Raw genomic sequence first — 23,521 nt, 5'->3', positions numbered from 1 at the left:
TGGAAGTCTTTACACTATCAATGTTTTTGTTCAATTGCTCTAGTAACACATCTGACAGATCATATTCAAGGTTCTTCTTTACAACCTTGTATGCTAGGTCAACTACCTCATAAGGAACATTGTTCAACCAACTGGAGCTATAGATCTTGTGTACAATGATGTGGATACCAAACCTAAGCTTTATGTTAGTGACATTGTTTATTTTCAAACCTCTACCATCCCACTCAGCTAGGGTTTTCTTTTGCAGTTCCTCCTAACCTAGGGTTTTGGTTGTCTTAGCTTTGCTTAGCATTTGGAGACCTATAACCTTGTGTATCATCTTCTTTGTAATTGTTGTCATAGAGGTTTACACCCATGTCTAAAATTTTTACCTAAGGACAACCTTGTGAAACATGGAAACAACCTCCAAGCTGTGGGACTTGAACTGTGAGCTTGAGTCTCCAGAGAAGGCCAGCTTCCTTTACTATCAAGGTGCACCTAACTACTCTTGCAGAGGAAAAGGGAGAAGGAATGCATGAAAAGCAACTCTACCTATTCTAATATAAGTGGTTGATACACCAAAATAGAGTGTTCAACCAATCCTTGCCCATACATGCACTATTGAACCATCATGACACCAAAGGATATACACATTCAAACTTTCTTTAATCTAGAAACCACATGCAGATCAGAAAACCTAGAGGAATGACACAAAGAAAGGGAAGATTCACTTATATATCATTCATAGGCCAAAAGAGATATGGTCATGTAGATTGTAGATCTCTACAAAATGCCAATGAGAGGCAAATAGTTCTTGCACTTTCACATTAATGGCTGAAGGAGATAAGGTAGAATGTCATACAGTTCAAAGGCAAAGGGAATTTACACATGAAATTGCCGAGCAATATCAAAGAAGTCAGAGAAGAGTCAACCTTTACAAAATTTACAAAAATTGCCTTTATAGTTCAGGAATAACTAGGATGTCCTCTAACTAAAATTACTCCACAACCACTGCCATTAAGTCCTACAAAGAATAATCATGGAGAAAATCTAGTTTGGGTACAGATCCAAATGCAATGATATCTCATCATTGTTGGAATAGGGCCCTAAGAAGACAGAAACGACACCATTAAACTATCTTGGCTGAGTAGATGGATCAGATCAGAGGTAATAGAGTGTTTTCTCACATTCACTAAGTTCAACATTCATTTGAGGGTGGTTGGCATTGATCACAAGGATTAGATCTTGCAACAAAACTTGATTTCCCCTGTTTCTAGCTCATGAATCAGCAAGGTTAGCAGGTCAACAGAATTCAATCACTAGAATGAGCCATGTGGACCAATGATCTTCTTCTTTTTTGCCATTTCATGAAGTCTCCACGTGGTTGACCGTATCTTTTACTAACTATGCCACCTCCTCAAACCCTGACAATGATGTAACTGCCAACCATCAACCCAACTGTTAATACCTTAACCGTGATGCATTTCCCTATGCCTACAAGGACATGTGTCATTTAGGCACTTCCTTACAATCCTTAATTTCCTTACATATTTATAATGTGGGGAAGCGACGATCATCAATCTCTATGAGATCAATGATTGAGAAAGGTCCTCATAATACTACGCATGCCTACTAAAATCTCTAGACCTGTGAGACACTCATCATACACCTGGCATCCAACTGGCACCACCCTGGCATCACTTTGCATCATGTGAAACTAGCCTAGCCCCACAAGCACACATGGCAATACGGCACTTGCCCACAATGTTTAACTACCTCGCAACTCCATATTGTGAGCATGCGCCAGCCGTTGATCTAATTTGAATCCACGATGATCAACATCCTACAAAATTGCATACCTAGTTAGCTGGAGGGAACAATGAAACACCTCCATTGTACTCTGACCTAGCATCACCCTAGTGACCACATAAGAGATAGGTCCCACAGAGACATGCAGCAAAAAGGCACTTGCCCACAATACTTAAAGTCCTCGCATCTCCGTATTTCAAGGAAGTTCCAGCCCTTGATTTGTTTGCATCAAACGGTGATCAAAATCTTACATGATTGTATTCCTAACCAACTAGATGGACTAATGAGATCCTATCTTCATTCCACCTCTCATGATAATTGCCATGAAAGATTACTTGTTTAATTTCCTTTTAAGAAGGGTGGGCCCACAACATCACACCAACCATGCATCACAAAGGGGCATGCCCGCATTGCTTAACATCCTTGCAACTTCATCTTGTGGGCATGCGCCAGTCACTGATCTCAGGAGATCTAATGGTGGATCTAACCTGTACCTTCTGAACCTCTATGGATATTCATTGTGATGTCACTAAGACATGTGTCACCAGGGTGCTTGCCCACATTTTTAGAAGATCTGACGAAAGGTAAAATGCGAGAATGTGGGCACCAATCAAAATGCCAGCTCAACTTGCCACCTGTCTGCCTTGTCTGCAATGGCTCAGAGAAGATGGACCCACCCGAACAACAAGGACCCACCAAACCACATGTTTCCAAGGGGCTTTCCTTCTATACGTAAGGATCATGCATTTTCAAAATGCAGGGAAGCACCCATCGTAGATCTAAACAAGATCTGATGACGTAGAAAGTTCAAGCCAGTGGAAACATATTAGGAAATAAAGAAATAACATAAGGTTTTATTGTTTATTTTTTTGATATTTCTCGGGCACTAAAATAATATAAAAGATGGAAGGTGACCATTGGGTGGGGTTTTTGTTCATATTTCAACTTTTGGCAAGAGGCAAAATGGGTAACACTTCTGGCGACTCGGAGGGGATGCAAGCCTGCTATGCACATGACCAGTGGCCTTTTGCATCCATTGGGCTACGAAGTCACAACAATTTTGGATCTGTGCATTGTAAAAAACCCTAACTCTACCTTCATGGTAGCAAAACATTGGAAAACCCTATCTCTACAACCTTCAAAATTTTGAAAACTGGCTACCTCGCAGAGAGACAGCTTGTGCTCGTGCACTTCTTAGAAAATAGGAACTATAGGAAACAAAACTAGCTACATATGTACACAAAACTTCAAACCTTATCAGAGACATGGCTTGAGATGGATCCCATTGACTAGGATAGGCAAAATTTGACCACTAGGCTTGCTTAATTGAAAAGCATTGGCCTGCTTGCAATCGACAATCAGATAGGGACCACTCCATAGTGCATCAAATTTTGAGTGTCTCCTTGGTTTTTCCCTATATGCATCCCATTTTAAAACTAAGTCACCCTCTTTGAAGGTTCTAACCCTAGCCCTTTTGTCAAAGCTCCTTTTTACCTACTACTAATGTGTTTCTAGGGTCTACATGGCCTGACTTCTTTTCTCTTCTAGCTCCATCAACTCTGCCATTCTTACTATCATGGCATCATCTTCAATTAGCTCCAGCTGATGAGCTAACTCTAGGGATGGGAAATCTAATTAAATTGGAAGCCTTGCTTCTTTTCCATATACCAACATCAATGGGCAATTCCCTATTGACCTCTTAGGTTTTATTCTGTCAGCCCATAGCATAGTCCTCAAATTTTGATGCCAACAACTCTGGTTATCCTCTATAGTTCTTTTTATAATCCTAATTAGGTTTTTGTTGGAGGACTCAGCCAAACCATTATCCTCAGGGTAGTAGTTTGAGGATGTGCTCAAGTAGATGTTATGATCAACTACCCATGCACAAATCTGAGCTCCAACAAAAGATTTTGCATTATCTGAAATGATGGTTGAAGGGGCACCAAACCTAGTCACAATTCCATCAAGGAACTCAACAATTGAAGATTATGTGGCATCCTTCAATGCAATTGCCTCTGTCCATCTAGTGAAATAGTCTGCAGTAGCTAAAATCGATTTGTGACTAGAATTAGAAGGAGGATTGATAGAACCTATGAAATCCAATTGCCATTGAGAAAAAGGTTGGTCCACCTAAATGGGATGCAGAGGAAGAGCTGCAAGCCTTTTCTTGCTAGAGAAGAAGGAACATTTTTCACACTTCCTCACATACTTATGACCATCATGGAACAGGGATGGCTAGTAGTAACCAGCCCTCATGACCTTCATTGCAATTGTCCTTGCTGAGAAGTGACCACCATCAGGACCATCATGAAGCTCTTTGATCATTCTTTCAACTTGGTCCTTGTCAATGCACCTTAATAGGGCTCCATTAAAATCTCTCCTAAAAAGGATACCATCAACTATGACAAAAGGGATTGACTGCAATCTATACTATCTCCTTTTAGTTCTATCTAATCCTTGAGGGTATCCATTGCCTAATAAGAAATTTTTCATATCATCCATCCAATTCCTTGGGTCATCACTTCTTGCCTCCTGTTGCTCTATTAGTATCATGGAAACTTCCTCATCTGATTCCAGAGATGATATCATATATTTACACAACCCTTTTCCTCTTACCAACTTGGTGGTCTGGATGTCAATATCATATTCTATCACTTTAGTAATCCAACTAGCCCTTTTCTCACTAATATCTTTTCTCAAAAGGAAATCCTTCACACTGGCATGGGGTACTAGCAAATGAACCTTATTATGAGATAGGAGGTGTCTAAATTTCTTTAAAGCTCTGATGACTACAAGGGTTTGCTTCTCTACATAGCTATATTTTTCTTCATACTATTTAAGCCCTTCACTAAAGAAGGCTATGGGCTACTCTTCATCTTTACCATTCATTTGAGTCAAGACAATAGAAATGCTTGACTCACCACCTAGGCTATAGAGGATGAAATCCTTTTTCAAAGTTTGGATTAATGAGAGTAGGGGTTGAGGCTATGACTACCTTGATCTCTTCAAAACTTTCCTTCCCTTCCTTGGTCCATGCAAAGACCATACTTTTCTTGAGCATAGTTGTAACGGGTTTTACCATGGTAGCAAGATTAGGGATAAATCTTCTCACAAAATTTATCCTACCAAGGAAACTTTGCAATGCTTTCTTATGTTTAGGAAGAGGGAGGGCAAGTATTGCTTTCATTCTTCCTAGATCAATGGTCAAGCCATCCTCAGATACAATGTGTCCTAATAATTTTCTTTGATTGGTAGCAAAGACACACTTGCTTGGGTTAAGGGATACCCCAAACTCTCTACACCTTGAGAATACCTATCTTAAATGATCAAAATGATCTTCTACATTCTTTGAATACACTGTGATATCATCAAGGTAAACTAATACAAACTTTTAAATCATGTTTTTGAAGGCCATCTCCATTGCCTTCTGAAATGTAGCACCTGCATTAGTTAGCCCAAATGGCATTTTACAATAAGCATAGGTACCCCATTTGGTGGTAAATGCAGTCTTGTACCTATCAGACTCTTTGACCAGTACTTGATTATAGCCAGAAAATCCATCAAGAAATGAAAACCTCCTTGAACCACTGACCTTGGACAAAATCTGCTCCATGGAAGGGAGAGGATGGTGATCTTTAAAGGAAGTTTGGTTAAGGTCCCTAAAGTCCACACATAATCTAATTTCTCCATTCTTCTTCCTAACAGGGACAAGATTTGCTACCCATGATGAGTGCTTGATGGGGAAAATTATATTGGCCTCAATTAATTTGGATAGCTCTTTTCTCATTAAGGGTTCAATTTTGGGATTCACTGGCCTCTGTTTTTGTCTTACTAGTTTGACATTATCAATTAAATCTATGGTATGTTGAAACAACCTTGGGTCAAAACCCTTTAAATCATCATACATCCAGGCAAATATATCATTAAATTCATGACATAGATGAATAAAACTTTTCTGCTTAGCCTTAGAACATACCTTCCCCATGTTTAAGGATTTTCCATCAGCAATCATGACTAGAGTGTGATCATCTTGGTCAGTAGCTAAGTTCATGACTCTGCCTCTTGCTTAGTCATCAAGATTGAAAACACTCTCTAAGGTAATGAGACCCTTAGGCAATTTTTTGGAACTTAGGTTAATGATTTCATCACCATATTAGTCATGCAGTCTTGACTAGTTTCTATCTGAAAATTATACTTCATTCTGTAAGAAGCTCACAATTTGTTCATCAAATTCAAACACTTTCTAATGGATGTTATTGTCAGGGATGGTAGGCCTTACTACCATCCTAATTTGTTGCTTCCTCTTTTCCTCAAGATTCCCTGGCACATCATAAGATGCACCTATTGCTGCAAGTCTATCAGCATGTCTATTTTCTCTTCTAGGGATGTTTTGAATATTAAATGCATTGAAACTTTCAAGCAAATCCCATACCCTATGTTTATAAGACTTGAGCAAACCATTCTTGGTGATATTCTAATTTCTCACTTGATTAACCACCAACTCACTATCTCCATACACACTAAAGGCTTGAATTCCTCTTTTTTGAGCAAGTAGGAGACCCTGAACCAAGGATTCATACTCAGCCACATTATTAGCGCAACTGAACTAGAGCCTAAAGGAGAAGTAGTACCTTACTTGCATAGGATAAATCAACATCACACCAGCCCTTGATCTATTCTTATTCCTTGATCCATCAAAATACATACTCCATATCCCACTCATATCTTCTTTAGTCTCCACAAGATTGGGAACTAGAGCATCCTTCTCTAATATACAATATGTACTAAGGCCTGTCTCAAGGGTTTCTAACATAGGATCAAATTGATATGCATTAGCCCATTCATCTAAGAGAAAATCAGGGATCTCTGCTAGGGAAGTAGTAGGCTCATTCACTATGTCATTCTCATCCACTTCTAGGATAGTGTAATTCATGTTGATGAGATTAGGGGTGTAGGATTTGGTATGATAGAGGGCTTGAGGCTCTACCCTGATCGAAGCTTTGGCCCCATATCTTGTCCTAAAAAATATATATGACCAATCAAAAGATATGTAATCACCTATTTGGGCAGTGAAATCTCTTGACAAACAAATAGCAAAATGTGGCTTGACTTCAACAACAGATATATCTTGAGTTACAGTACAACCAGGGCATGCATGTAGGGCCATTTCCAAATTCCTAAGGATCCCTATAGTCTTGACAGTACTACCATCCAACTGTAGCACATCCCTAACAACAGGCTCATATTTCATTCCCAAAGCATCTGCAACACACGTAGGCATCACTGAATTGCAAGCCCCTGAATCAATCATACAATTGTGGACTAGTCTATCCCCTATAATTAAAGAAAAATAAAATGGAGGGGGTCTAACCTTTTTACTTGTTTCTTCCTCCCTTGATGGTTGTATTAGGCTTGTGGCACTTTCCATGCTGGGTGGTTGATCCTTTGGTTCAATACTTTCCAATTCTTGCTGCAGTAACCTCTTTTGTATGGGTATAGTAGCAATAGCATCCCACATGGAAATATTCACATTGTTTTCTTCATTTGTTCTACCACACTGAATGGTGTAGTAGGTGCTTTGGTAGAAACCTTGGGAGCTACATTTGTAGGAGGTTGAGGTGGAACAAACTGAGGATCATTTACATCTCTTCTGCCATTATTTTGCCTTTGCTGTTGAGAGATATTTGACTGATCATTTACTACTTTTTCATGGGGTATTGCATTTGAAGTTGGGGCCTAATTGGGAAGAGAAGGGGTAGCATCTTCAATAGCTCTTCTTTTTCTCCTAGTATTGTAAGCAATGGGATCCTGGTTTACATTACAATGTTCCTCCATTTGATGATTTAGAAAGGAGCTATCACATTGTCCTTGCATATATGAGGCCTCTTTAAATTGGTCCTCCTTGTATGATTTTCCTACTATAGGCTCTTGGATGGTCAAAGCCAAATAAGATTCAGCCTTCTAACACATGCAACGAGCATAGGAGTAGTTACAAGAGGGACGAAAATCCTAATCTGGGGCCATGTTATTTTGAGGAATTATAGCCCTACTTTGGTTTACATTTGAGGTTGAAGCATGACTACTCTGCTTATTCTGATCAAAAGAATTGTTCCCATAATTATGATTTGGGGGTCTACCACTGCTCATAGTTTGATGTTGCAATTGATGAGCCTTACTACCTTGAGCTTGTTGTCTTTCTAAAGTCACCACCTTATTGCTCATTTTCTGCATAACAGAGAAACTATCCTCCAACTTCTTCTCTTGGCCCTACAATCTTTTATCTATGTTCAACATCATAGATTGCATCATCTCCTTGATTTTATCTATTCCATTCGAAGATGTGGAAGCTTGAGGGACTAGAGCAAGGGATTGTGGTGTGGAAGTTGTGGGAAGAGGATCCATTGTCAGTTGGTGGTTTGGAATATCAGGGAAGAAGGGCATAGGAGGCCTCAGAGCTAGCTTACCTCCTTGTATTAGGATGTTCTCTGATCTTATTGCTATGTCATAGGCATTAGGCAAGGTATCTCCTCCCATAGTTTGGATTGTAGTGGCAATGTCACTGTTAAAAGCTCTGAGGTAATGTAGGAAGGCATTACTAGGGGTAGGTTTTATCAAAGCAGGTATTCTATCCCATGTCTTTTGAAATCTATAGTTGAAATTAGTCATACATTCATGGGGGGCTCTTTTTATAGAAGTCAATTGTTCTAAAAGTGACAAATGGTCACTTTTATCCTCAAAGTGTTTGCATATACCTGCTCCTAATCCATTCCAATCTGTTATGGAACCATGAGCCAAACCTCTGTACTATTGTAGTGCTTTTCCTTTCAAGGATGAGGTCAAAAGCCTAACTGCAACATCATCCTCTATAATACCATGGATATTATAGACATTTGCAACTTCTTAAATGTGCTCCAAGGGAGAGATAGAAGTTTCACCAGTAAACTCCAGTATACTTTTGAATGCAACTATTGGTATGTCATGTCTTTGGGCCAATAAAAGAGGACTTCCACCATTAAAAGTGGCAAAAGCATAAGCTCTAGGCAATGCCATATAGACAAGTGACCTATTGATATGTGTTGATGGCAATCTAGGTTGAGATCTAATAGTAGGAGGAGTACAGATAGATCTTACAGGTGTATTTGTTGCTATTGCACTCCTAACTGGTGATAAAGATACTCTAGCCTTCCTTCTTCTAGGATTTGAAAATGAAAGCTCTTGGTACTGAAACTTACCTCTAGAAGATGCCCTTGTTTTAGCTTTGGGCATGGATTACTGCAACTTTGGTCTAGAACCAGATGTATTTGAAGCTTAGGGTCACCAAGTACTCGAAGAATGAAGCTCTTGAAGGATTAAACATCGAAGCCAGTACTATCTCCTCAGTATTAATCTTGAAATCTTATGAATAGAGTCCCACTAGGCATGCCAAAAAATATTGTTATAGAGGTTTTCACCCATGTCCAAAGGTTTTACCTAAGGACAACCTTGTGAAACATGGAAACAACCTCCAAGTTGTGGGACTTGAACTTTGAGGTTGAGTCTCTGGAGAAGGCCAGATTCCTTTATACTATCAAGGTGCACCTAACTACTCTTAGAGAGGAAAAGGGAGAAGGAATGCATGAAAAGAAAATCTACCTATTCTAATCTAAGGGGGTGATGCACCAAAATAGAGTGTTCAACCAATCCCTGCCCATACATGCACTATTGAACCATCATGACACCAAAGGATATACACATTTAGACTTGCTTTAATCTAACAACCACATGTAGATCAGAAAACCTATATGAATGACACAAGGAAAGGGAAGATTCACTTATATATCATTCACAGGCCAAAAGAGATACAGTTGTGCAGAATGCAGATCTCTACAAAACACCAATGAGAGGCAAATAGTTCTTGCACTTTCACATTAATGGCTGAAGGAGATAAGGTAGAATGTCATACAATTCAGAGGCAAAGGGAATTTACACATGAAATTGTAGAGCAATATCAGAGAAGTCAGAGAAGAGTCGACCTTTACAAAATTTACAATAATTGCCTTTATAGTTCAGGCATAACTGGGATGTCCTCTAACTGAAATTACTCCACAACCACTACCATTAAGCCCTATAGAGAATAATCATGGAGAAAATCTGGTCTAGGTACAGATCCAGATGCAATGATATCTCATCATTGTTGGAACAGGGCCTTGAGAAGACAAAAATGATGCCATTAAACTGTCTTGGCCAAGTAGATGGATCAAATAAGATGTGATAGAGTGTTTTCCTGCATTCACTGAGTTCAACATTCATTTGAGGGTGGTTGGCATTGATCACAAGGATAAGATTGTGTAACAAAACTTGATTTCCCTTGTTTCTAGCTCATGAATCAACAGGGTCAGTAGGTCAACCGAATTCCATCACCAGAATGAGCCATGTGGACCAATGATCTTCTTTTGTTTTTCCATTTTGCAAAGTCTCCATGCAGTTGATTGTATCTTTTACTAACTACGCCACCTCCTCAAACCTTGATAATGATGTAACTGCCAGCCATCAGCCCAACTGTTAATACCTTAACCATGATGCATTTTCTTGGGCCTGCAAGGACACATGTTGTTTAGGCACTTCCCTACAATCCTTAATTTCCTTACATCTTTATAATGCAGGGAAGTGTCGATCATCAATCTCTACGAGATCAACAATCAGGAAAGGTCCTCATAATACTACACATGCCTACTGAAATATCTGGACCCATGAGACACTCGTCATACACCTAACATCCAACTAGCACCACCCTGGCATCGCTTTGCATCATGTCAAACCAGCTTGGCCCCACAGGGATGTGTGGAAACAAGGCACTTGACCACATCATTTAACTACCTCGCAACTCCATATTGTGGGCATGCACCAGTCGTTGATCTGATTTGAATCCACGATGATCAACCTCTTGCAAAACTACATACCTGGTTAGCTAGACAAACCAATGAAACACCTCCATTGCACTCTGACTTGGCATCACCCTAGCAACCATGTAAGAGATAAGTCCCACAGAGACACACAACAGCAAGGTGCTTGCCCGCAATACTTAAAGTCCTTGCATCTCCATATTGCGAGAAAGTGCCAGCCCTTGATTCGTTTGCAATGGTGATCAAAATCTCACGTGACTATATGCCTAACCAACTAGACAAACCAATGAGATCCCATCTTCATTCCACCTCTCCTAAAAATTGCCACGAAAGATGAGCTATTTAATTTCCTTCTGAGAAGGGTGGGCCCATGATGTCACACAATTCACGCATCACAAAGGGGCATGCCTGCATTGTTTAACATCCTTGCAATTTCATCTTGCAGGCATGCGCCAACCATTGATCTCGGGAGATCTGACAGTGGATCTAACCTGTACCTTCTGAACCTCTATGGATATTCATCATGATGTCACTAAGACATGTGTCACTAGGGCACTTACCCACATTGTCAAAAGATCTAATGAAAGGTAAAATGCGGTAATGTGGGCACCAATCAAACTACCAACTCAACCTGCCACCTATCTGCCTTGTCTAGGACGGCTCAGAGAAGATGGACCCACTTGAACAACAAGGACCCACCAAACCATTTGTTTCCAAGGGGCTTTCCCACAAAATTTAAGGATTGTGCATTTTCAAAATGTAGGGAAGCACCCATCGTAGATCTGAACAAGATCTGACGACGCAAAAAGTGCAGGCCAGTGGAAAAATATTAGGAAATAAAGAAATAACATAAGGTTTTATCATTTATTTTTTTGATATTTCTTGGGCACTAAAATAATATAAAAGATGGAAGGTGATCATTGTGTGGGGTTTGCATTCAAAGTTCAAATTTTGGTAAGAGGCAAAATGGGTAACAGTAATCAAAATGGGTTGCTCCAACCATTATTGTCCATTATGGAACCAACTCAATATGTACCTTATCCATTTTACTTGGAAATTTTGTTGCAAGTGAGGGATATGAGTTAATCCTTTCGTTTCCAAATTCTTATGCTTGGGTTTTAAAACTCCGTCAACACACATTTCAGCTAGGGCATTATCCATTTCTAATGTCCCTAATTCTTGAGTAGTACATTTAAAATGAGTTTTTATGTTGTTAATCAGGAGTACCTTTGACAAGATTTATGACTAAGCACTGTAAGGATCAAGTGATTCAACAACGACTGGAATGAGCTTGAAGTTTGGTGCTTTCCATTCGATGCCCTTAACCAACATTTTGGAACCCTTCTTTGGTTTAGTGTTGCTTCCACTGGTAGATGCCATCGTCTCTCAGTAGATGATATAATTCATGAAGATCTCATTGCTAAATTTCTTTAAAACACTATAATGCTCTTTCAAATCGCTTTGCTCTTCGAATGCTGTGAATGCGGTAAAAAAAATGAAGTCAAAATTGCCCCTTTTGTAGAGAAATTTTCATAAATGCTCGGTGCCATAATGACATAGTGCATGACAGACTATCATCCACTAACCTAACTCGGAAAGAGTATCAACTTGGCAAACAAACCAAATTTCCTTTACTCCCAACCTCACTCAGTAAGGTCTTCAACCAACTTTCCTCGGTGGAGTCTGATCCAACTTGGCAAAAGATAACCTTTCTGTGATCCTTGTGTATCTAGAATATTGATTGGATCATTTTCATTCTTCATATTTGTTGGAACTGCTTATGATTTTCTTGCTAAGTACAACTCCAACACATTCTTAGGAATTTAGTTTGTGAGGATGAAATCACCCACTTCTTGAGTGACTTCACTTCCATGATTTGAGCTTGCATCCTCAGTAGATTTAGGAATCCTTTGTTGTTTCATTTGTTTCCTTATGTTGTCAGCCCTTGCTTTCTTTTCATCTTCAACTTTTCTTATGTTCATGTAGTTTTTAGCTATATGACTAAGTTTCATGCATGTGTAACACCTTATAGTTCTATCCTTCTTTCTTAGGTGATGCCTTGCACAATTTATGCTAGTGTGTTCATATTCTCCACAATAATGACATATGCACCAAGTATTGTAATCTCATCCAAATATTGCCTTTACAAGTTATTTATCTAGATTGAATGATTTGGATCTGCATTGAGATGCCTTGTGACCATGCTTTTTTCATTTGTGACATTTACCTTCAAATTCTGGTTTCTCGTTGCATTCATTAGCTTTGTGACCATGCTAATTGCAGTTATAGCACTTTCCATTGAATTTTGTTTTTCCATTGCTCTAGCATTTGTTTGATGTATGACCAATTTTTCCACAGTGATTGCATGAGGGTTTTTTATTCCTTTTTGCACCTTGCTTGGAAGATTCACCTTCTTCTTCATTGTATCCAAGTCTTGCTTTACCTTTTTGCCTATGAAGATTCTGCTCATTTTGCTAATTCAATTGATTCATGTCTTCTTGAGATTTCATCATTCTCTCATTGATTTGTTTTTCAGCATTTAGGTCATTCTTCAATTTTTCAATGATTTTCTTTTTAGATCTCAGTTCTCTCATTGTTCTTTCATTAATTTCTCTTTCATAATTTAGATCATTTCTTATTCTTTCATCCTATGCTTTGAGAATCTAGATTTCTTCACTTGCTTCAGTGATTTGATCAATAAGGTCTTCATGCTAATTGGATTGATTTTGTTCTTCATTGTTTCTTGCCTCCAAGTCTTCTTTTTCCTTATTCCTTTGTTCCAAAATCTCACATAGGCTGATTGATTGAATTTCTTGTTCTCTTTTGAGTTTCCTTACTTCCTCTTGCAGAGATCCATTCTTTTCTAGGAGTTGTTTGATTGCATTGTTTGCTTTATCTAAGCTTCTTGAAGGGAAAAAATCTTCAATCTTTTATGCAACATACTTGAGGTCATTCATCTGGTTTTCAAGTTCCTTTCTTCTTTTTAGGGATTGGGAAAGATGTTCCTTTGCTTCCTTGAGTTGAACTATGGCCATCTCTAGATCTAGCTTTTCATTTTCAATTGTCTTGTCAAGTTTGAATATCTCCATTTGTCCTTAGATCTTTGCTCAAGTTGTAAAATTTATCTTGAGAACCACAATGCTCTGATACCAATTGTTGGAAATATTAAAGATTTGATAAGTTACTAAGAGGGGAGGGGTGAATCAGTAACTTCAAAACTTTTCTTTAAATTCACCACAAATCCATCTATACTACTGCATACATTAGTACTAAAAGATAAAAAATTCATCACACAAAAGAACACAATATTTTGGTGACCCAGAAACCTTCCAAATAGAAAATAAAATTGGGGTGGGGATGGGACCCACAAAACTTCACTACTATAGCACAAAGTTGGCCTATTAAGGCTTACATTGACCACTTCTGGTGATTTGTCCTATTAGGAGCACAAAGGACTGCTAGGTCCACCTTGTTAGAGGATTTACAAACATACAGTGAAGTATGCACTCGGTTAAGAGATTTATACAAAGACTATTGAGTCTACCTTGTTAAAGGATTTAGAAATTGATTCACCTATTAGGATGAAGTAGTGGATCTACTTACAACTGATTGCTGATAAGATCCTTTATGCACTAATCACCTTATGTGATAGATATGACTTTTTTGCTCCTGCATTGACCTTGTTGCATCCCTTAAACTATTATTGATAATCCTTCGCATGCACTTCTCAAAAAAAATACTTCATAATACTTCAATACAATGATATCTTACAATGCATCTTACATATATACCTTTCCAATTTACAAAACTATAAGGTTGGCCAAAATACAAGTGAACAACACATTACAAAGTTGGCCCAATAGTAAATAACTCAAGTTCACTAAACTAACTCGGTGACCTTCTAATACTCGGCATCCACTGCATTACACACCATCATCTTGCACTTGGTAGAAGTGAAGGCTCAGTCCATATTGATCACTTGATCTAGTTTTGAACGCAGTGACCAGTGGTAACTCGATAGATGTAGTGTCACTCGGTAGATACTACACATTGAGTTTACCATGCTTCACTCGGTAAACACTACTCCTTCCAATGCTCAATTTACACTAAATTTCCATGACACAAACTTACTACTTGGTAGACACTATGAAGCTCGATAGATACTATTGGTCTTCACATTGCCTATATTCACTTGGTAGCCACTATTCTGCTTGGTGTAAACTACTGAACATTTCAAAGCTCGATTAACACTAGAATGCTCAGTGAGTGAAGGAAACTAAGTGCTAAGCTTGGTAACTACACTGATATAGATAAGTTTTGTCACTAATGGAAATAATAACTTAATGCCAATAGACTGCAATACTCACCACCATTATTAGATCTAAGACATTTTAATTTCTTACCAGTCTCATTTTTAACCAAGCATTTCCATTTCTTAAAAGTTTGAAATACATTAGATTTTTGTCTAAGGAAATATATCCATACCTTTCTAGTTGCATCATCAATAAATGTAACATAATAATGAGAGCCTCCAAGGAAAGATACCTAAGTCAGTCCCCATACATTGCTATGCACAAGCTCTAATTTCTCCTTTTTATTTTCCTCCCCAATCTTCACAAAACTCACTCTTTTTTGTTTTCCATACACACAACTTTCAAAGAAATCCATATTAACACATTTCAAACCTAGTAGAACTTTTTTTGAATGAAGTACTTTCATACCTTTCTCACTCTTGTGCCTGAGTCTATTATGCCATAGTGTTGTATTAGAATTTACAACAACTATTTGTTCTCCCTGCTCAACTACAGCAATTGTTCCTGAACATTCATTTTTCTCTGAAACAATTAAAGTAGAAGGAACAATATGACCTATACAGAGATATAAGGTGCCTACTTTCACACCTTTTGCTACTACAAGGGAACCTTTTGAAACATTTCAATTTTTATCATTAAAAGTAACTATACAACCCTCATCACCGCATTTTCCTGTTGAAATTAGATTCCTACTTAGCCTTGGAACATGTCTTACCTCATCTAGTAGCCAATGATTCCCATTTTGCAACTTAATCTTAGCTTTTCCCTTTCCAAAAATCTAATAGGGTTCATTATTCCCCAAATAAACAAGTCCAAAATCCCCTTGGACATAATTAATGAAATAACCCCTATGAGGTGTAGTATGAAATAAAGCACCAGAATCTAAAACCCATGAATCATCAACACTTCTAAAGATAGAAGCAAAGGATCCTCTTCGGATTTGTCACTTACCACATTTGCCTCCTTGTCTGCATCTATTTTATCTTCTTCATTTTTCTTTCGAGTCCAAAAAAATTTATTTTTATGCCCTAGTTTCTCATAGTACCAGTAGTCATTTGGTCCTCTCGATTGAGACCTCCTCCCCTTTGACTTTCCTCTTGATTTCCCACAATTTCCAAAATTACTTCCTCTTTCAGTCATTCTACCTTGACTTTGTGCATTCAAAGCACTTCTAGATGTAGATCTATTTGAGGATTTCTTACAAATTTCCTCACTCAAAACAACACCAATCACATCATCATATTTTAGGGTACTAGATCTAGGAACAAAATTACTCACAATCATTACCAAGCCATTTCAGCTTTCAGGCAAAGAACACAAAATCAAGAGAGCCCTAATTTATTCATCAAAATTGATACCCGTAGAAGATAACTGACTAGTAATAGTATTAAATTCATTTAAATGATTTGTAATGAATCTACTTTCTATCATTTTCATATTAAATAAACACTTCATGAGAAATACCTTGTTTGAAGTGGTGGGCTTTTCATACAGTTTCACCAGGTTTTGCATCAACTCTTCTGTTGTCTTCACTTTTGTAATATTAAATGTCACTGATGGTGCTAGGCATAATAGAATGCTTTGAAGTGCCTTTCTATCTAAAAGATCCCATTTATCATTTAACATAGATCTCTAATTTTTGGTTTTGCCTTCCAACGATTTCCATAAATCCTTCTGATAAAGATAGTCATCCATTTGCATCTTCTATAACTAGAAGTTCTGCCCATTAAACCTTTCAACTCTAAAATTACCCTCATCTGTCATCACTCACACTCAACCATGACACTCCCACTCAATCATGAGACTTTCATGTGGAGGATAATTGAAAAAAAAAAAAAAAAAAACCTCGCTCTAGTACTACTTGTTAGGATTAAACCACAGACAAAACTAACAATTGCATACAAAATTAAACAATATTAGAAAATAATAAATCACACAAAAAAGAACACAAGACACCAAGATTTAACTTGGTTCACCCAACTCCTAGGCTACGTCCACCGAACAAGAAGTCCAATATTTTTACGATCTAGTAATTACAACCTAATTACAATATGTAATCCCTTACAGCTCAATACCACCACAAGAACCAATTTTTGCATCACCTTATGAAACAATCCCTAACTGTAAGCCCTTTTATACAAGCATCAAACCACTTTAGGGTTATAATTAATTATTACATGATGGCCCAAAATCCCAATAAAATAAGGCCCAAAATTTTTTTTGGCGTGATGTCCTGAGTCCCAAAGAATTTATGATGTACAGTACTTCCCTGATCAATCACCACAAACTAACATGGCACCTAGGTGGTCAGTGTCAATGACTATGTAGAGACAAGCCAATCAAAGTGTGACACGCGTTATAGCTTAGTTAAACATGTTTGACCTAGATTGAAATTCTAGAGGTAAAATCAAAAGTCATAAAATAACTTTTTTTAATTGTTATACTATTTATGAATGTGCAAATCCTTATTGAAATAAAAATGGTTTTTAACCTATAGTTTATACTATAGCCTAAAATTCAAATATTTTCTCAAATGCAGTTAGCCATGACAAGAGCTGGATTTTCAAAATGGGATTATGTGTGTTTTCGATAAGTGGATATGGCACTATTATATATCATTGGAATCAAGAGAGAATGAGCTTTTCATTTTTAGAGTTTTTTCCACACAGGAGGCCACTAGTTCAAGTTATGTGACATTTTTTCCCAGGTACCCAATTTTAATTTTCATTCAGTTGGGGTAGTTCAGATTTGATTTCCAGTGAAATGGTGAACTGAATGAACATAGGAGCCAATAAAAAAATACAGTTATGGGAAAATTTTGTCACGTCCAAATTAGCTGAATCAAGGTATGATCAGCATTTAATGATGCATTTTAAATATTTTGGTAACAAAAGGGTTTTCATCATTGAGGAAGAGATATTTTGAGTTTGTTACAGAGTAATGATGAAAATCATGTTAGATTTCATGGGTAGAAAGATGAAATATGTTTTACAACAACAAGGAATGAGTATTCAAGTGGAAACATGTCACTTTGAGATCAAATATGGGATTCCATTCTTCTCCTATATCATTTTCTTTCTCATCCATTGTAAGGGTTGGTAGTTTTCACTATGAAACCAGTTGGTTCCAGAGCTATGATTCCACCATTTTCTTGAGCAATTTCCCTTGTAATGAATAATAAGAAATAAGAATATAGATAGTTCTAATCTGTTAAATAGTTTTACATTTTAATTTTATGTATCTTATTGTATTTGTTTCAAAGAAATGAATGAAAATACAGCAACAAGTCAATCTTCATTCTGATATCTTGTCTCCCATTCATGTTATTTTTTTATCTTTTTTGCTTTGTAAACAAAGAGTATGAAACTCATTTGCAATCTATTAGTTGAATATGTTGATTTGTTTTTCATATGACTCAAGGATTCATGTAAATGCTTGATTTATAATCATAGGATTGTAGATTTCATGAAGGGATAGGTCGAGTATGAAGTTCAAAAATATGCAAATGTTTGATTCATAAGGTGAATAGATAGATTAGGAAGTCTTAATGTATGGGATATGTCAATGACTTCTAGGGATGTGTGTGAGGGGTTTGTGTGGCTTCCCAATAGATAAGGCACTAATCAACTATAAGATCAAATTCATGTCATGTTTTTATTGAAATCAACATCTTTAATCAAATATCTTTCCCTTTAATGCTGAAGGAACTAAAATGTACTACCCACACTTAGCTTAGAAATTTCTTAGGCCATGTCATTAGCTATTTCATGTCAGTGTTAGGATAAACCACGGACAGAAATAAAAACTACATGCAAATATAACCAATAACAGAAAATAATAGAACACACAGAAATGAACACAAGGCACCAAGATTTAACATGGTTCACCCAATCCCTGGGCTACGTCCACCAAACAGCAAGTCCGATCTTATTACAATCCAGTGATTACAACTTGATTACAATCTGTAATCCCTTACAGCTCAATACCGCCGCAAGAACCAATTTTGTATCACAACATTATGAAAAATACCCAACCCTAAGCCCTTTTATACAAGTATTAAACCGCTTTAGGGTTATAACATGTCGGCCATATGTCGGTCATAATATGTCGGCTGCCATGTCGGCTACTGCCCAAAAAAAAAATTCCGCGGCGATGCCCCGAACCCCACTATTTATGAAGTATGTACAGTACTTTCCTGATCAGTCACCACAATCTAACAGTCAGGAATATTTGCATAAGTGTTAGAAGATTAAGGTTTTTATCTACTTTGTTAGATTCAAGTGTATGTTTTAGCACTGGTACTATATAAGTGAATTTGAGGTCCACCTACCTAGGTTTTTCAGAGTCTGAAGTAGAAGAAGGGTCTAGCCTTATAGTTGGCCCGATGTTGGAAAGGGTATGTTGAAGATGGGAAGTAGTTGCCCCTAGATGTATCTTGTTCTCATTAGGGTAATTTGAAACCATGATGTTTCAAAACACCAACAAAATGGTGACTCTAATGGGGACTGTATTAGATTTGAAAGGTAAACAAACCTTAAGAATTTGAAAAGAAGAGATTCAATATAGCAGGAGAAGTGCATGAAAAAAGTTACAGCAATAATTTCTCTAATGTGTTTTCCAATTGCTTACTGAAGTTATGCAACCTAGTGAAGTTTTATACATTTGTAGCAATAGCTTTAAGGGTTGAGTGCAAATTGTATTATTACTAGGTTTTATTTTCAATCAATTAAGTTAGATTTGTTTTCAAGGTGCTATTGTAAATTTAGAGTCAGAATTGATCAAAAGTGTTTTCTCTCTTCGAAGTGCTCGATGATTTGCAAGTCCCATAAGTTGAAAGTTCAATTGAAATTTGTCATGTTATAAATCATGTTTTAAATCTTTCTCATGATTGTGAGTGGCTACTCTCTATAATATTTATGTATTAGTGCAAACCAATTCTATATAAATGTTTTCAAGAGTTCTCAACTTAGTTGTGCAAATTTAAAAGTTTTGTATGAAGATTTAGGCAAGAAGAGAAAATATATGAGTTCTTGACTAATAAGTTGTGAAGTGTGGTTTGTGATCTATTGTCACAAGAAATTTGAATGTTAAGAATGAATCACAGTAGTGATTTCATTTTTTTCTCCTAAAGGAGATGGTGGCTCTACTTGTTTCTAATCAATGGTGTGAATAAATGAAGTTTGCACCTATGCCAAATTAGCAGATTGAGTTTTCAAGTATCAACACTCAAGGTATTTTCCACTTTCATGAGATTTTCTTTCCATGAAAGTAAGTTCTACAAAACATTCTTCATCAAGTGTTATTTTCAACACCAAATAGGAGAGTGGTTTGATACATCTCAACATACTTTGTGAAGGATAGATTCAGTGAATGTTTTAATATTTTGAAGTATGTTCAAAGTTTGACTTGGTAGAAGAAATTTTAGATCTGCTGCAAGTAATAAATTCTGAAAGTAATTTTGGTGAATGAATTTTAAGTTTGTAAGAAATGAAAAATTTCATTTCACCTAGTATGCAGTTCATGAATAAAGAGTGTAGATCTTTTTCTACCAAGAGATACTTGCCATTAGTTTATGATGGAATTCATAGTTTCCCAAACCCTATGTTGTATGATCTTAGAAATATTTTTCCTAAGTTCAAGGGGACCATGAAAATTTAGGCAATCATCATGTTCAAATGTTCAATGATTTGATTGGTGATTTCGAGATTTCTCACGAAGATGTGCATATGAAGTTGTTTGTTCAAACTTTAGAAGGTGATGCTAGAGATTGGTTTTCCTTTCTACTGGCATGTTCTATTTCATCTTGGGATGAATTACCTTTAGCCTTCCTGAAGTAATTTGGGGAAAGAATAAGCATCTTTAATTTTTTTGAGAAGTTCTTGAAGATCCAAATTAGGAATGATGAATTAGTTTTTGAATTTAATATCAGATTTGCAAATGTTTTAAATGAGATTCCTAAAAATTGTAAGTCATATGATCAAGTGTTTTTAGTGGTTTATCCTAATGCATTTGATTAAAAAAGATGAGTTATCTATTAAGAGATAAAGAGCCTAAAACTTTGCATCAGGCATTCATGATAGCAATAGAGATTGATAACAATATAAGGTATGGATTAACTAAGAGTCACTTCTCTAGAAATGTTTGCTAACAAGATGAGGTTCAAAGGAGAAATTAGTTTCATGAAGAGTGTTTAATTTCAAATCAGCATGTAGGTACCCCTACTGTTGTAAACAATTTTGTTGAAAATTCAGAAGTAAAAACATGTGAAGATGAATTTCTTTCGTTGCAAAGAAGAGTTGATTCCTTCCTTGTTGAACATAGTGCATGTGTTTGTAGTATCATAGCAGTAGATGATAGAGTTAGTTCACTTAATCAATTAGATATGTAAGAAATAATTTTAGTTCTAAGAATGAGTTCTAATTCAATTGGAGCTAGGAGATATCGCGATTTTTCTTGGACATTGATTTCAGGACAGTTAATTGCTGATGTAGGCTGACTTGTGTATTTAATTTTGGTTTATTTTCATTTAATATTTGCTAAGAGCTGACTTGTGGCTTCTCCATGTTCTATAATGATCTATAATTTGTTTTGACTAGTAGAAATAAAGTGTTTAGGCTTAGAGCTAAGAGTTTTTCGGCAGTTTTGTAGAGGATTGCAGAGCAGAACTGGAAAATGTGAATTTGCTATTGGATCTTTGAATGTGAATGTATTTGTATTTGATCATAACCCATAAAGCCTTACAACTAGGCATGTATGAAGATATTTTGATGAATGAAAGTATTTTACCCTTCTTCCTCCTTTGGTTGCTATTCTTTTTGTTTTCTTCTATTGTGTTAACTCTTGCAAGGTGGTTCGGAGAGCTAAGTGTACCATTGGCTCTAGTTTTCCCTGTCCTTCCTTATGTCAATCATTCCTTCTCCTATTGATAGGTTGCATTATGTTGATAATGTTATTAACCTCAAATTTGAAGGATGTTCATCTCAATATGAGGATGAAGAGGCTAAAAGCTATGTTTCAAGTGAAAGAAAAGTTTTGATCTGATATGTTATGAAGAAGCATCATGTGAAGACAATGATGAGAGTGGTTACTCGAGTCAAGAGAAGGATAGTGATAATAAATGTTCGTCTTCATATGAATCTAATTCAAAATTGGGAAGAAGAAAGCAATGATGGAAGTGAGTACTCTTATGCTACTAAAGGTATGAATTATTTTTCTAAATGTAAAGTGAAGTTCCATTTTGAAATTATAGAAATAATCTTGAAGTTGAGAGTTGTGAAGAAGAGTTGTCTACACAATATGAGGATAAGGAGATCATTTATAAGGACAAACTACTTAATTGTGTAGATGAACGTCATAAAGTTGCATGCAGCAGTAATTAGTAGCATGTGACTAATTCTAAGATTAGCGCATCAATACCTATTCATAAGATGAATGATGATTGGTTTGCAAGATATTTGAATCATCTTAATGAAGACAATGCAACATTGATTTATATTCTACGTACTTTGTTAATGGAATGGATGGTGTGTCTTCATGTGATGATTCTAATTTTTCTTCTTTACATGCTAAAAGTGTTCATGAAAATGACGTTAGAAATGATTTCAAAGTTTTCACGAATTTGTTCTATGGTGAAGAGTTTGATGTTGATCAGCACATCACTTGTTATAATGTCTACAAAGGAGCTTGGCATGGAGTTACTAACCCTCTTTTTGAAGAGCACATGGAATGTTCAAATTTGGTTAATGTTGATCTTAATAGTGATATACTATCCTACTATTGTACAAGGTAAGATTATTCTTCTTCCAGATGTGACAGTGATTATGATAATGATGTTACATCTCATGATGTTGATAACAAGGTGTTGGAAAAAGTTCTTATTGAAGATCAGCATGCACCTTGCGATGAGTTTTATGGTGAATACTAGTCTAATGTGGTGACTAATCCATTTGCTGATTTCAAAGAACCATTGGAGGATTCTAGATTAGTTTCAAACATTGATATGGATGACATTTGTGAGTATGAATCTAATTGTTTATTCAAGTACCATCCATTTATACATAAGGATACACAATTTCAAGGTATGTGTCAATTTTTTCCCCAAGTTGAATATGAAGATTTCATATTCAAGATTGATAGCATGCATGACTCATTCATTGAAGAGGATTTTTAGTTCAATTCTAATATGTTTGAGCATGTTGATCAGTACTTTCACAATGAGCATTTTATAGAGAATGGAACTAGTTTTTATGTGTTATGAAAGTGAAGGTGTAGATTCAGTATTGCCAAGTGATTTGTTCCAAGATGTTAATCTAATTGGTGAAACTAGTAGGAGTGATGTTTCAAGATTACCTCATAAAAATTTAGATAAAAATTAGATATATGATAGAGGTAAGAAGTTTTGTTGAAGTTCGGTGGCCCAAGGCCATCGTTTGTATAGTTTAGGAGTAGTTGTTTTTGCTTTCAATAAAGTTGTTTAAGAGAAGTTTTTGTTATCAAGTGTGTGATCTACTTCTTCCAGAGATCTAAATCCCTGCCATG

Source organism: Cupressus sempervirens, chromosome 5 (genome assembly GCF_028749045.1).
Source record: "Cupressus sempervirens isolate cs-2001-9-10 chromosome 5, ASM2874904v1, whole genome shotgun sequence".
Taxonomy (NCBI): Eukaryota; Viridiplantae; Streptophyta; class Pinopsida; order Cupressales; family Cupressaceae; genus Cupressus; species Cupressus sempervirens.
Note: the sequence above shows the minus strand (reverse complement) of the source record.